Raw genomic sequence first — 13,581 nt, 5'->3', positions numbered from 1 at the left:
GTGGGCCCCACGGGGAAATCACTTGGGCCCCCAGGGGAAATCACGTGGGCCCCCAGGGGAAATCACGTGGGGCCCACGGGGAAATCACGTGGACCCCCAGGGGAAATCACGTGGGCCCCCAGGGGAAATCACGTGGGCCCCCAGGGGAAATCACGTGGGCCCCCAGGGGAATTCACGTGGGCCCCACCCGGAAATCACATGGGCCCCACCCGGAAATCACGTGGGCCCCACGGGGAAATCACGTGGACCCCACGGGCAAATCACGTGGGCCCCACCCGGAAATCACGTGGGCCCCACGGGGAAATCACGTGGGCCCCACGGGGAAATCACGTGGGCCCCCAGGGGAAATCACGTGGGCCCCCAGGTGAAATCACGTGGGCCCCACCGGGAAATCACGTGGGCCCCACCCGGAAATCACGTGGGCCCCCAAGGGAAATCACGTGGGCCCCACCCGGAAATCACATGGGCCCCACCCGGAAATCAAGTGGGCCCCACGGGGAAATCACGTGGGGCCCACGGGGAAATCACGTGGGCCCCCAGGGGAAATCACGTGGGCCCCACGGGGAAATCACGTGGGCCCCCAGTGGAAATCACGTGGCCCCCACCCGGAAATCACGTGGGCCCCACCCTGAAATCACGTGGGCCCCACGGGGAAATCACGTGGGCCCCCAGGGGAAATCACGTGAGCCCCCAGGGGAAATCACGTGGGCCCCACGGGGAAATCACGTGGGCCCCACAGGGAAATCACGTGGGCCCCACCCGGAAATCACGTAGGCCCCACGGGGAAATCACGTGGGCCCCACAGGGAAATCACGTGGGCCCCACCCGGAAATCACGTGGGCCCCACCCGGAAATCATGTGGGCCCCACGGGGAAATCACGTGGGCCCCACGGGGAAATCACGTGGGCCCCCAGGGGAAATCACGTGGGCCCCACGGGGAAATCACGTGGGCCCCCAGGGGAAATCACGTGGGCCCCCAGGGGAAATCACGTGGGCCCCACGGGGAAATCACGTGGGCCTCAAGGGGAAATCAGGTGGGCCCCACGGGGAAATCACGTGGGCCCCACGGGGAAATCACGTGGGCCCCAACCGGAAATCACGTGGTCCCCACGGGGAAATCACGTGGGCCCCACCCAGAAATCACGTGGGCCCCACGGGGAAATCACGTGGGCCCCCAGGGGAAATCACGTGGGCCCCCAGGGGAAATCACGTGGGCCCCACGGGGAAATGACATGGGCCCCACGGGGAAATCACGTGGGCCCCACCCGGAAATCACATGGGCCCCACGGGGAAATCACGTGGGCCCCACGGGGAAATAACGTGGGCCCCCTGGGGAAATCACGTGGGCCCCCAGGAGAAATCACGTGGGCCCCCAGGGGAAATCATGTGGGCACCACGGGGAAATCACGTGGGCCCCACGGGGAAATCACGTGGGCCCCCCGGGGAAATCACGTGGGCCCCACCGGGAAATCACGTGGGCCCCACGGGGAAATCACGTGGTCCCCCAGGGGAAATCACTTGGGCCCCCAGGGGAAATCACGTGGGCCCCACGGGGAAATCACGTGGGCCTCCAGGGGAAATCACGTGGGCCCCCAGGGGAAATCACGTGGGCCCCACGGGGAAATCACGTGGGCCCCCAGGGGAAATCACGTGGGCCCCCAGGGGAAATCACGTGGGCCCCACGGGGAAATGACGTGGGCCCCACACGGAGATCACGTGGGCCCCACCCGAAAATCACGTGGGCCCCACGGGGAAATCACGTGGGCCCCCAGGGGAAATCACGTGGGCCCCACGGGGAAATCACGTGGGCCCCCAGTGGAAATCACGTGGCCCCCACCCGGAAATCACTTGGGCGCCACCCTGAAATCACGTGGGCCCCACGGGGAAATCACGTGGGCCCCCAGGGGAAATCACGTGAGCCCCCAGGGGAAATCACGTGGGCCCCACGGGGAAATCACGTGGGCCCCACAGGGAAATCACGTGGGCCCCACCCGGAAATCACGTAGGCCCCACGGGGAAATCACGTGGGCCCCACAGGGAAATCACGTGGGCCCCACCCGGAAATCACGTGGGCCCCACGGGGAAATCACGTGGGCCCCACCCGGAAATCACGTGGGCCCCACGGGGAAATCACGTGGGCCCCCAGGGGAAATCACGTGGGCCCCCAGGGGAAATCACGTGGGCCCCACGGGGAAATCACGTGAGCCCCAGGGGAAATCAAGTGGGTCCCACGGGGAAATCACGTGGGCCCCACTGGGAAATCACGTGGGCCCCACGGGGAAATCACGTGGGCCCCACGGGAAAATCACTTGGGCCCCACCGGGAAATCACGTGGGCCCCACTGGGAAATCACGTGGGCCCCCAGGGGAAATCACGTGGGCCCCCAGGGGAAATCACGTGGGCCCCACAGGGAAGTCACTTGGTCCCCGAGGGGAAATCACGTGGGCCCCCAGGGGAAATCACGTGGGCCCCACGGGGAAATCACGTGGGCCCCACGGGGAAATCACGTGGGCCCCACGGGGAAATCACGTGGGCCCCACGCGGAAATCACGTGGGCCACACCCGGAAATCACGTGGGCCCCTCGGGGAAATCACGTGTGCCCTCAGGGGAAATCACGTGGGCCCCACGGGGAAATCACGTGGGCCCCATCCGGAAATCACGTGGGCCCCCAGGGGAAATCACGTGGGCCCCACGGGGAAATCACGTGGGCCCCCAGAGGAAATCACGTGGGCCCCACGGGGAAATCACGTGGGCCCCACGGGGAAATCACGTGGGCCCCACCCGGAAATCACGTGGGCCCCATGGGGAAATCACGTGGGCCCTTCGGGGAAATAACGTGGGTCCGACGGGGAAATCACGTGGGCCCCCAGGGGAAATCACTTGGGCCCCACCCGGAAATCACGTGGGCCCCACCCGGAAATCACGTGGGCCCCACGGGAAATCACGTGGGTCCCACGGGGAAATCACGTGGGCCCCCAGGGGAAATCACGTGCGCCCCCAGTGGAAATCACGTGGGCCCCCAGGGGAAATCACGTGGGCCCCACGGAGAAATCACGTGGGCCCCCAGGGGAAATCACGTGGGTCCCCAGGGGAAATCACGGGGGCCCCACGGGGAAATCACGTGGGCCCCCCGGGGAAATCACGTGGGCCCCACGGGGAAATGACGTGGGCCCTCAGGGGAAATCAGGTGGGCCCAACGGGGAAATCACGTGGGCCCCACGGGGAAATCACGTTGGCCCCATGGGAAATCAGGTGGGCCCAACGGGGAAATCACGTGGGCCCCACGGGGAAATCACGTTGACCCCACCCGGAAATCACGTGGGCCCAACGGGGAAATCACGTGGGCCCCCCGGGGAAATCACGTGGGCCCCACGGGGACATCACGTTGACCCCACCCGGAAATCACGTGGGCCCCACCCGGAAATCACGTGGGCCCCCCGGGGAAATCACGTGGGCCCCACGGGGAAATCACGTGGGCCCCCAGGGGAAATCACGTGGGCCCCACGGAGAAATCACGTGGGCCCCCCGGGGAAATCACGTGGGCCCCACCTGGAAATCACGTGGGCCCCACGTGGAAATCACGTGGGCCCACGGGGAAATCACGGGGGCCCCCAGGGGAAATCACGTGAGCCCCACGGGGAAATCACGTGGGCCCCACGGGGAAATCACGTGGGCCCCACGGGGAAATCACGTGGGCCCCACGGGGAAATCACGTGGGCCCCACCCGGAAATCACGTGGGCCCCACGGGGAAATCACGTGGGCCCCACCCGGAAATCACGTGGGCCACACGGGTAAATCACGTGGGCCCCACCCGGAAATCACGTGGGCCCCACGGGGAAATCACGTGGGCCCCCAGGGGAAATCACGTGGGCCCCACGCGGAAATCACGTGGGCCCCACCCGGAAATCACGTGGGCCCCACGGGAAAATCACGTGGGCCCCCAGGGGAAATCACGTGGGCCCCACGGGGAAATCACGAGGGCCCCACCCGGAAATCACGTGGACCCCCAGGGGAAATCACGTGGGCCCCCAGGGGAAATCACGTGGGCCCCACGGGGAAATTACGTGGGCCCCCAGGGGAAATCACGTGGGCCCCACCCGGAAATCACGTGGGCCCCACCCGGAAATCACGTGGGCCCCACGGGGAAATCACGTGGGCCCCACGGGGAAATCACGTGGGCCCCCAGGGGAAATCACGTGGTCCCCACGGGGAAATCACGTGGGCCCCCAGGGGAAATCACGTGGGCCCCCAGGGGAAATCACGTGGGCCCCACGGGGAAATCACGTGGGCCCCACGGGGAAATCACGTGAACCCCACGAGGAAATCACGTGGGCCCCCAGGGGAAATCACGTGGGCCCCACGGGGAAATCACGTGGGCCCCCAGGGGAAATCACGTGGGCCCCACCCGGAAATCACGTGGGCCCCACCCGGAAATCACGTGGGACCCACGGGGAAATCACGTGGGCCCCACGGGGAAATCACGTGGGCCCCACCCGGAAATCACGTGGGCCCCACGGGGAAATCACGTGGGCCCCCAGGGGAAATCACGTGGGCCCCACCCGGAAATCACGTGGGCCCCACCCGGAAATCACGTGGGACCCACGGGGAAATCACTTGGGCCCCACGGGGAAATCACGTGGGCCCCACGGGGAAATCACGTGGGCCCCACCCGGAAATCACGTGGGCCCCACGGGGAAATCACGTGGGCCCCCAGGGGAAATCACGTGGGCCCCACGGGGAAATCACGTGGGCCCCACGGGGAAATCTCGTGGGCCCCACCCTGAAATCACGTGGGCCCCACGGGGAAATCACGTGGGCCCCAACCGGAAATCACGTGGGCCCCACGGGGAAATCACGTGGGCCCCCAGGGGAAATCACGTGGGCCCCCAGGTGAAATCACGTGGGCCCTACGGGGAAATCACGAGGGCCCCACGGGGAAATCACGTGGGCCCCCAGGGGAAATCACGTGGGCCCCACCCGGAAATCACATGGGCCCCACCCGGAAATCAAGTGGGCCCCACGGGGAAATCACGTGGGGCCCACGGGGAAATCACGTGGGCCCCCAGGGGAAATCACGTGGGCCCCACGGGGAAATCACGTGGGCCCCCTGGGGAAATCACGTGGGCCCCCAGGGGAAATCACGTGGGCCCCCAGGGGAAATCACGTGGGCCCCACGGGGAAATCACGTGAGCCCCAGGGGAAATCAAGTGGGCCCCACAGGGAAATCACGTGGGCCCCACTGGGAAATCACGTGGGCCGCACGGGGAAATCACGTGGGCCCCACGGGAAAATCACGTGGGCCCCACCGGGAAATCACGTGGGCCCCACTGGGAAATCACGTGGCCCCCAGGGGAAATCACGTGGGCCCCCAGGGGAAATCACGTGGGCCCCACAGGGAAGTCACTTGGGCCCCGAGGGGAAATCACGTGGGCCCCCAGGGGAAATCACGTGGGCCCCACGGGGAAATCACGTGGGCCCCACGGGGAAATCACGTGGGCCCCACGGGGAAATCACGTGGGCCCCACGCGGAAATCACGTGGGCCACACCCGGAAATCACGTGGGCCCCATGGGGAAATCACGTGTGCCCTCAGGGGAAATCACGTGGTCCCCACGGGGAAATCACGTGGGCCCCATCCGGAAATCACGTGGGACCCCAGGGGAAATCACTTGGGCCCCACCCGGAAATCACGTGGGCCCCACCCGGAAATCACGTGGGCCCCACGGGAAATCACGTGGGTCCCACGGGGAAATCACGTGAGCCCCCACGGGAAATCACGTGGGCCCCACGGGGAAATCACGTTGGCCCCCAGGGGAAATCAGGTGGGCCCAACGGGGAAATCACGTGGGCCCCACGGGGAAATCACGTTGGCCCCACCCGGAAATCACGTGGGCCCAACGGGGAAATCATGTGGGCCCCCAGGGGAAATCACCTGGGCCCCCAGGGGTAATCACGTGGGCCCCCAGGGGAAATCACGTGGGCCCCACAGGGAAATCACGTGGGCCCCACCCGGAAATCACGTGGGCCCCACCCGGAAATCACGTGGGCCCCCAGGGGAAATCACGTGGGCCCCACGGGGAAATCACGTGGGCCCCCAGGGGAAATCACGTGGGCCCCACGGGGAAATCACTTGGGCCCCCAGGGGAAATCACGTGGGCCCCCAGGGGAAATCACGTGGGGCCCACGGGGAAATCACGTGGACCCCCAGGGGAAATCACGTGGGCCCCACGGGAAAATCACGTGGGCCCCCAGGGGAAATCACGTGGGCCCCCAGGGGAAATCACGTGGGGCCCACGGGGAAATCACGTGGACCCCCAGGGGAAATCACGTGGGCCCCCAGGGGAATTCACGTGGGCCCCACCCGGAAATCACATGGGCCCCACCCGGAAATCACGTGGGCCCCACGGGGAAATCACGTGGACCCCACGGGGAAATCACGTGGGCCCCACCCGGAAATCACGTGGGCCCCACGGGGAAATCACGTGGGCCCCACGGGGAAATCACGTGGGCCCCCAGGGGAAATCACGTGGGCCCCCAGGTGAAATCACGTGGGCCCCACCGGGAAATCACGTGGGCCCCACCCGGAAATCACGTGGGCCCCCAAGGGAAATCACGTGGGCCCCACCCGGAAATCACATGGGCCCCACCCTGAAATCAAGTGGGCCCCACGGGGAAATCACGTGGGGCCCACGGGGAAATCACGTGGGCCCCCAGGGGAAATCACGTGGGCCCCACGGGGAAATCACGTGGGCCCCCAGTGGAAATCACGTGGCCCCCACCCGGAAATCACGTGGGCCCCACCCTGAAATCACGTGGGCCCCACGGGGAAATCACGTGGGCCCCCAGGGGAAATCACGTGAGCCCCCAGGGGAAATCACGTGGGCCCCACGGGGAAATCACGTGGGCCCCACAGGGAAATCACGTGGGCCCCACCCGGAAATCACGTAGGCCCCACGGGGAAATCACGTGGGCCCCACAGGGAAATCACGTGGGCCCCACCCGGAAATCACGTGGGCCCCACCCGGAAATCATGTGGGCCCCACGGGGAAATCACGTGGGCCCCACGGGGAAATCACGTGGGCCCCCAGGGGAAATCACGTGGGCCCCACGGGGAAATCACGAGAGCCCCAGGGGAAATCAAGTGGGTCCCACGGGGAAATCACGTGGGCCCCACTGGGAAATCACGTGGGCCCCACGGGGAAATCACGTGGGCCCCACGGGAAAATCACGTGGGCCCCACCGGGAAATCACGTGGGCCCCACGGGGAAATCACGTGGGCCCCACAGGGAAATCACGTGGGCCCCACCCGGAAATCACGTAGGCCCCACGGGGAAATCACGTGGGCCCCACGGGGAAATCACGTGGGCCCCAACCGGAAATCACGTGGGCCCCACGGGGAAATCACCTGGGCCCCACCCGGAAATCACGTGGGCCCCCAGGGGAAATCACGTGGGCCCCCAGGGGAAATCACTTGGGCCCCCAGGGGAAATCACGTGGGCCCCACGGGGAAATCACGTGGGCCCCCTGGGGAAATCACGTGGGCCCCCAGGGGAAATCACGTGGGCCCCCAGGGGAAATTACGTGGGCCCCACGGGGAAATCACGTGAGCCCCAGGGGAAATCAAGTGGGCCCCACAGGGAAATCACGTGGGCCCCACTGGGAAATCACGTGGGCCCCACGGGGAAATCACGTGGGCCCCACGGGAAAATCACGTGGGCCCCACCGGGAAATCACGTGGGCCCCACTGGGAAATCACGTGGCCCCCAGGGGAAATCACGTGGGCCCCCAGGGGAAATCACGTGGGCCCCACAGGGAAGTCACGTGGGCCCCGAGGGGAAATCACGTGGGCCCCCAGGGGAAATCACGTGGGCCCCACTGGGAAATCACGTGGGCCCCACGGGGAAATCACGTGGGCCCCACGCGGAAATCACGTGGGCCACACCCGGAAATCACGTGGGCCCCACGGGGAAATCACGTGTGCCCTCAGGGGAAATCACGTGGGCCCCACGGGGAAATCACGTGGGCCCCATCCGGAAATCACGTGGGACCCCAGGGGAAATCACTTGGGCCCCACCCGGAAATCACGTGGGCCCCACCCGGAAATCACGTGGGCCCCACGGGAAATCACGTGGGTCCCACGGTGAAATCACGTGAGCCCCCACGGGAAATCACGTGGGCCCCACGGGGAAATCACGTTGGCCCCCAGGGGAAATCAGGTGGGCCCAACGGGGAAATCACGTGGGCCCCACGGGGAAATCACGTTGGCCCCACCCGGAAATCACGTGGGCCCAACGGGGAAATCACGTGGGCCCCAAGGGGAAATCACGTGGGCCCCCAGGGGAAATCACGTGGGCCCCCAGGGGAAATCACGTGGGCCCCACAGGAAATCACGTGGGCCCCACCCGGAAATCACGTGGGCCCCACCCGGAAATCACGTGGGCCCCCAGGGGAAATCACGTGGGCCCCACGGGGAAATCACTTGGGCCCCCAGGGGAAATCACGTGGGCCCCACGGGGAAATCACTTGGGCCCCCAGGGGAAATCACGTGGGCCCCCAGGGGAAATCACGTGGGGCCCACGGGGAAATCACGTGGACCCCCAGGGGAAATCACGTGGGCCCCCAGGGGAATTCACGTGGGCCCCACCCGGAAATCACATGGGCCCCACCCGGAAATCACGTGGGCCCCACGGGGAAATCACGTGGACCCCACGGGGAAATCACGTGGGCCCCACCCGGAAATCACGTGGGCCCCACGGGGAAATCACGTGGGCCCCACGGGGAAATCACGTGGGCCCCCAGGGGAAATCACGTGGGCCCCCAGGTGAAATCACGTGGGCCCCACCGGGAAATCACGTGGGCCCCACCCGGAAATCACGTGGGCCCCCAAGGGAAATCACGTGGGCCCCACCCGGAAATCACATGGGCCCCACCCGGAAATCAAGTGGGCCCCACGGGGAAATCACGTGGGGCCCACGGGGAAATCACGTGGGCCCCCAGGGGAAATCACGTGGGCCCCACGGGGAAATCACGTGGGCCCCCAGTGGAAATCACGTGGCCCCCACCCGGAAATCACGTGGGCCCCACCCTGAAATCACGTGGGCCCCACGGGGAAATCACGTGGGCCCCCAGGGGAAATCACGTGAGCCCCCAGGGGAAATCACGTGGGCCCCACGGGGAAATCACGTGGGCCCCACAGGGAAATCACGTGGGCCCCACCCGGAAATCACGTAGGCCCCACGGGGAAATCACGTGGGCCCCACAGGGAAATCACGTGGGCCCCACCCGGAAATCACGTGGGCCCCACCCGGAAATCATGTGGGCCCCACGGGGAAATCACGTGGGCCCCACGGGGAAATCACGTGGGCCCCCAGGGGAAATCACGTGGGCCCCACGGGGAAATCACGAGAGCCCCAGGGGAAATCAAGTGGGTCCCACGGGGAAATCACGTGGGCCCCACTGGGAAATCACGTGGGCCCCACGGGGAAATCACGTGGGCCCCACGGGAAAATCACGTGGGCCCCACCGGGAAATCACGTGGGCCCCACGGGGAAATCACGTGGGCCCCACAGGGAAATCACGTGGGCCCCACCCGGAAATCACGTAGGCCCCACGGGGAAATCACGTGGGCCCAACGGGGAAATCACGTGGGCCCCAACCGGAAATCACGTGGGCCCCACGGGGAAATCACGTGGGCCCCACCCGGAAATCACGTGGGCCCCCAGGGGAAATCACGTGGGCCCCCAGGGGAAATCACTTGGGCCCCCAGGGGAAATCACGTGGGCCCCACGGGGAAATCACGTGGGCCCCCTGGGGAAATCACGTGGGCCCCCAGGGGAAATCACGTGGGCCCCCAGGGGAAATTACGTGGGCCCCACGGGGAAATCACGTGAGCCCCAGGGGAAATCAAGTGGGCCCCACAGGGAAATCACGTGGGCCCCACTGGGAAATCACGTGGGCCCCACGGGGAAATCACGTGGGCCCCACGGGAAAATCACGTGGGCCCCACCGGGAAATCACGTGGGCCCCACTGGGAAATCACGTGGCCCCCAGGGGAAATCACGTGGGCCCCCAGGGGAAATCACGTGGGCCCCACAGGGAAGTCACTTGGGCCCCGAGGGGAAATCACGTGGGCCCCCAGGGGAAATCACGTGGGCCCCACTGGGAAATCACGTGGGCCCCACGGGGAAATCACGTGGGCCCCACGCGGAAATCACGTGGGCCACACCCGGAAATCACGTGGGCCCCACGGGGAAATCACGTGTGCCCTCAGGGGAAATCACGTGGGCCCCACGGGGAAATCACGTGGGCCCCATCCGGAAATCACGTGGGACCCCAGGGGAAATCACTTGGGCCCCACCCGGAAATCACGTGGGCCCCACCCGGAAATCACGTGGGCCCCACGGGAAATCACGTGGGTCCCACGGTGAAATCACGTGAGCCCCCACGGGAAATCACGTGGGCCCCACGGGGAAATCACGTTGGCCCCCAGGGGAAATCAGGTGGGCCCAACGGGGAAATCACGTGGGCCCCACGGGGAAATCACGTTGGCCCCACCCGGAAATCACGTGGGCCCAACGGGGAAATCACGTGGGCCCCCAGGGGAAATCACGTGGGCCCCGAGGGGAAATCACGTGGGCCCCCAGGGGAAATCACGTGGGCCCCACAGGGAAATCACGTGGGCCCCACCCGGAAATCACGTGGGCCCCACCCGGAAATCACGTGGGCCCCCAGGGGAAATCACGTGGGCCCCACGGGGAAATCACGTGGGCCCCCAGGGGAAATCACGTGGGCCCCACGGGGAAATCACTTGGGCCCCCAGGGGAAATCACGTGGGCCCCCAGGGGAAATCACGTGGGGCCCACGGGGAAATCACGTGGACCCCCAGGGGAAATCACGTGGGCCCCCAGGGGAATTCACGTGGGCCCCACCCGGAAATCACATGGGCCCCACCCGGAAATCACATGGGCCCCACGGGGAAATCACGTGGACCCCACGGGGAAATCACGTGGGCCCCACCCGGAAATCACGTGGGCCCCACGGGGAAATCACGTGGGCCCCACGGGGAAATCACGTGGGCCCCCAGGGGAAATCACGTGGGCCCCCAGGTGAAATCACGTGGGCCCCACCGGGAAATCACGTGGGCCCCACCCGGAAATCACGTGGGCCCCCAAGGGAAATCACGTGGGCCCCACCCGGAAATCACATGGGCCCCACCCGGAAATCAAGTGGGCCCCACGGGGAAATCACGTGGGGCCCACGGGGAAATCACGTGGGCCCCCAGGGGAAATCACGTGGGCCCCACGGGGAAATCACGTGGGCCCCCAGTGGAAATCACGAGGCCCCCACCCGGAAATCACGTGGGCCCCACCCTGAAATCACGTGGGCCCCACGGGGTAATCACGTGGGCCCCCAGGGGAAATCACGTGAGCCCCCAGGGGAAATCACGTGGGCCCCACGGGGAAATCACGTGGGCCCCACAGGGAAATCACGTGGGCCCCACCCGGAAATCACGTAGGCCCCACGGGGAAATCACGTGGGCCTCACAGGGAAATCACGTGGGCCCCACCCGGAAATCACGTGGGCCCCACCCGGAAATCATGTGGGCCCCACGGGGAAATCACGTGGGCCCCACGGGGAAATCACGTGGGCCCCCAGGGGAAATCACGTGGGCCCCACGGGGAAATCACGTGGGCCCCCAGGGGAAATCACGTGGGCCCCCAGGGGAAATCACGTGGGCCCCACGGGGAAATCACGTGGGCCTCAAGGGGAAATCAGGTGGGCCCCACGGGGAAATCACGTGGGCCCCACGGGGAAATCACGTGGGCCCCAACCGGAAATCACGTGGGCCCCACGGGGAAATCACGTGGGCCACACCCAGAAATCACGTGGGCCCCACGGGGAAATCACGTGGGCCCCCAGGGGAAATCACGTGGGCCCCCAGGGCAAATCACGTGGGCCCCACGGGGAAATCACATGGGCCCCACGGGGAAATCACGTGGGCCCCACCCGGAAATCACATGGGCCCCACGGGGAAATCACGTGGGCCCCACGGGGAAATCACGTGGGCCCCCTGGGGAAATCACGTGGGCCCCCAGGAGAAATCACGTGGGCCCCCAGGGGAAATCATGTGGGCACCACGGGGAAATCACGTGGGCCTCACCCGGAAATCACGTGGGCCCCCCGGGGAAATCACGTGGGCCCCACCGGGAAATCACGTGGGCCCCACGGGGAAATCACGTGGTCCCCCAGGGGAAATCACTTGGGCCCCCAGGGGAAATCACGTGGGCCCCACGGGGAAATCACGTGGGCCTCCAGGGGAAATCACGTGGGCCCCCAGGGGAAATCACGTGGGCCCCACGGGTAAATCACATGGGCCCCCAGGGGAAATCACGTGGGCCCCCAGGGGATATCACGTGGGCCCCACGGGGAAATGACGTGGGCCCCACACGGAGATCACGTGGGCCCCACCCGAAAATCACGTGGGCCCCACGGGGAAATCACGTGGGCCCCCAGGGGAAATCACGTGGGCCCCACGGGGAAATCACGTGGGCCCCCAGTGGAAATCACGTGGCCCCCACCCGGAAATCACGTGGGCGCCACCCTGAAATCACGTGGGCCCCACGGGGAAATCACGTGGGCCCCCAGGGGAAATGACGTGAGCCCCCAGGGGAAATCACGTGGGCCCCACGGGGAAATCACGTGGGCCCCACAGGGAAATCACGTGGGCCCCACCCGGAAATCACGTAGGCCCCACGGGGAAATCACGTGGGCCCCACAGGGAAATCACGTGGGCCCCACCCGGAAATCACGTGGGCCCCACGGGGAAATCACGTGGGCCCCACCCGGAAATCACGTGGGCCCCACGGGGAAATCACGTGGGCCCCCAGGGGAAATCACGTGGGCCCCCAGGGGAAATCACGTGGGCCCCACGGGGAAATCACGTGAGCCCCAGGGGAAATCAAGTGGGTCCCACGGGGAAATCACGTGGGCCCCACTGCGAAATCACGTGGGCCCCACGGGGAAATCACGTGGGCCCCACGGGAAAATCACGTGGGCCCCACCGGGAAATCACGTGTGCCCCACTGGGAAATCACGTGGGCCCCCAGGGGAAATCACGTGGGCCCCCAGGGGAAATCACGTGGGCCCCACAGGGAAGTCACTTGGGCCCCGAGGGGAAATCACGTGGGCCCCCAGGGGAAATCACGTGGGCCCCACGGGGAAATCACGTGGGCCCCACGGGGAAATCACGTGGGCCCCACGCGGAAATCACGTGGGCCACACCCGGAAATCACGTGGGCCCCTCGGGGAAATCACGTGTGCCCTCAGGGGAAATCACGTGGGCCCCACGGGGAAATCACGTGGGCCCCATCCGGAAATCACGTGGGCCCCCAGGGGAAATCACGTGGGCCCCACGGGGAAATCACGAGGGCCCCCAGGGGAAATCACGTGGGCCCCACGGGGAAATCACGTGGTCCCCACGGGGAAATCACGTGGGCCCCACCCGGAAATCACGTGGGCCCCATGGGGAAATCACGTGGGCCCTACGGGGAAATAACGTGGGTCCGACGGGGAAATCACGT

Source organism: Ovis canadensis, chromosome 25 (genome assembly GCF_042477335.2).
Source record: "Ovis canadensis isolate MfBH-ARS-UI-01 breed Bighorn chromosome 25, ARS-UI_OviCan_v2, whole genome shotgun sequence".
Lineage (NCBI taxonomy): Eukaryota > Metazoa > Chordata > Mammalia > Artiodactyla > Bovidae > Ovis > Ovis canadensis.
This window is presented reverse-complemented; position numbering follows the sequence as displayed.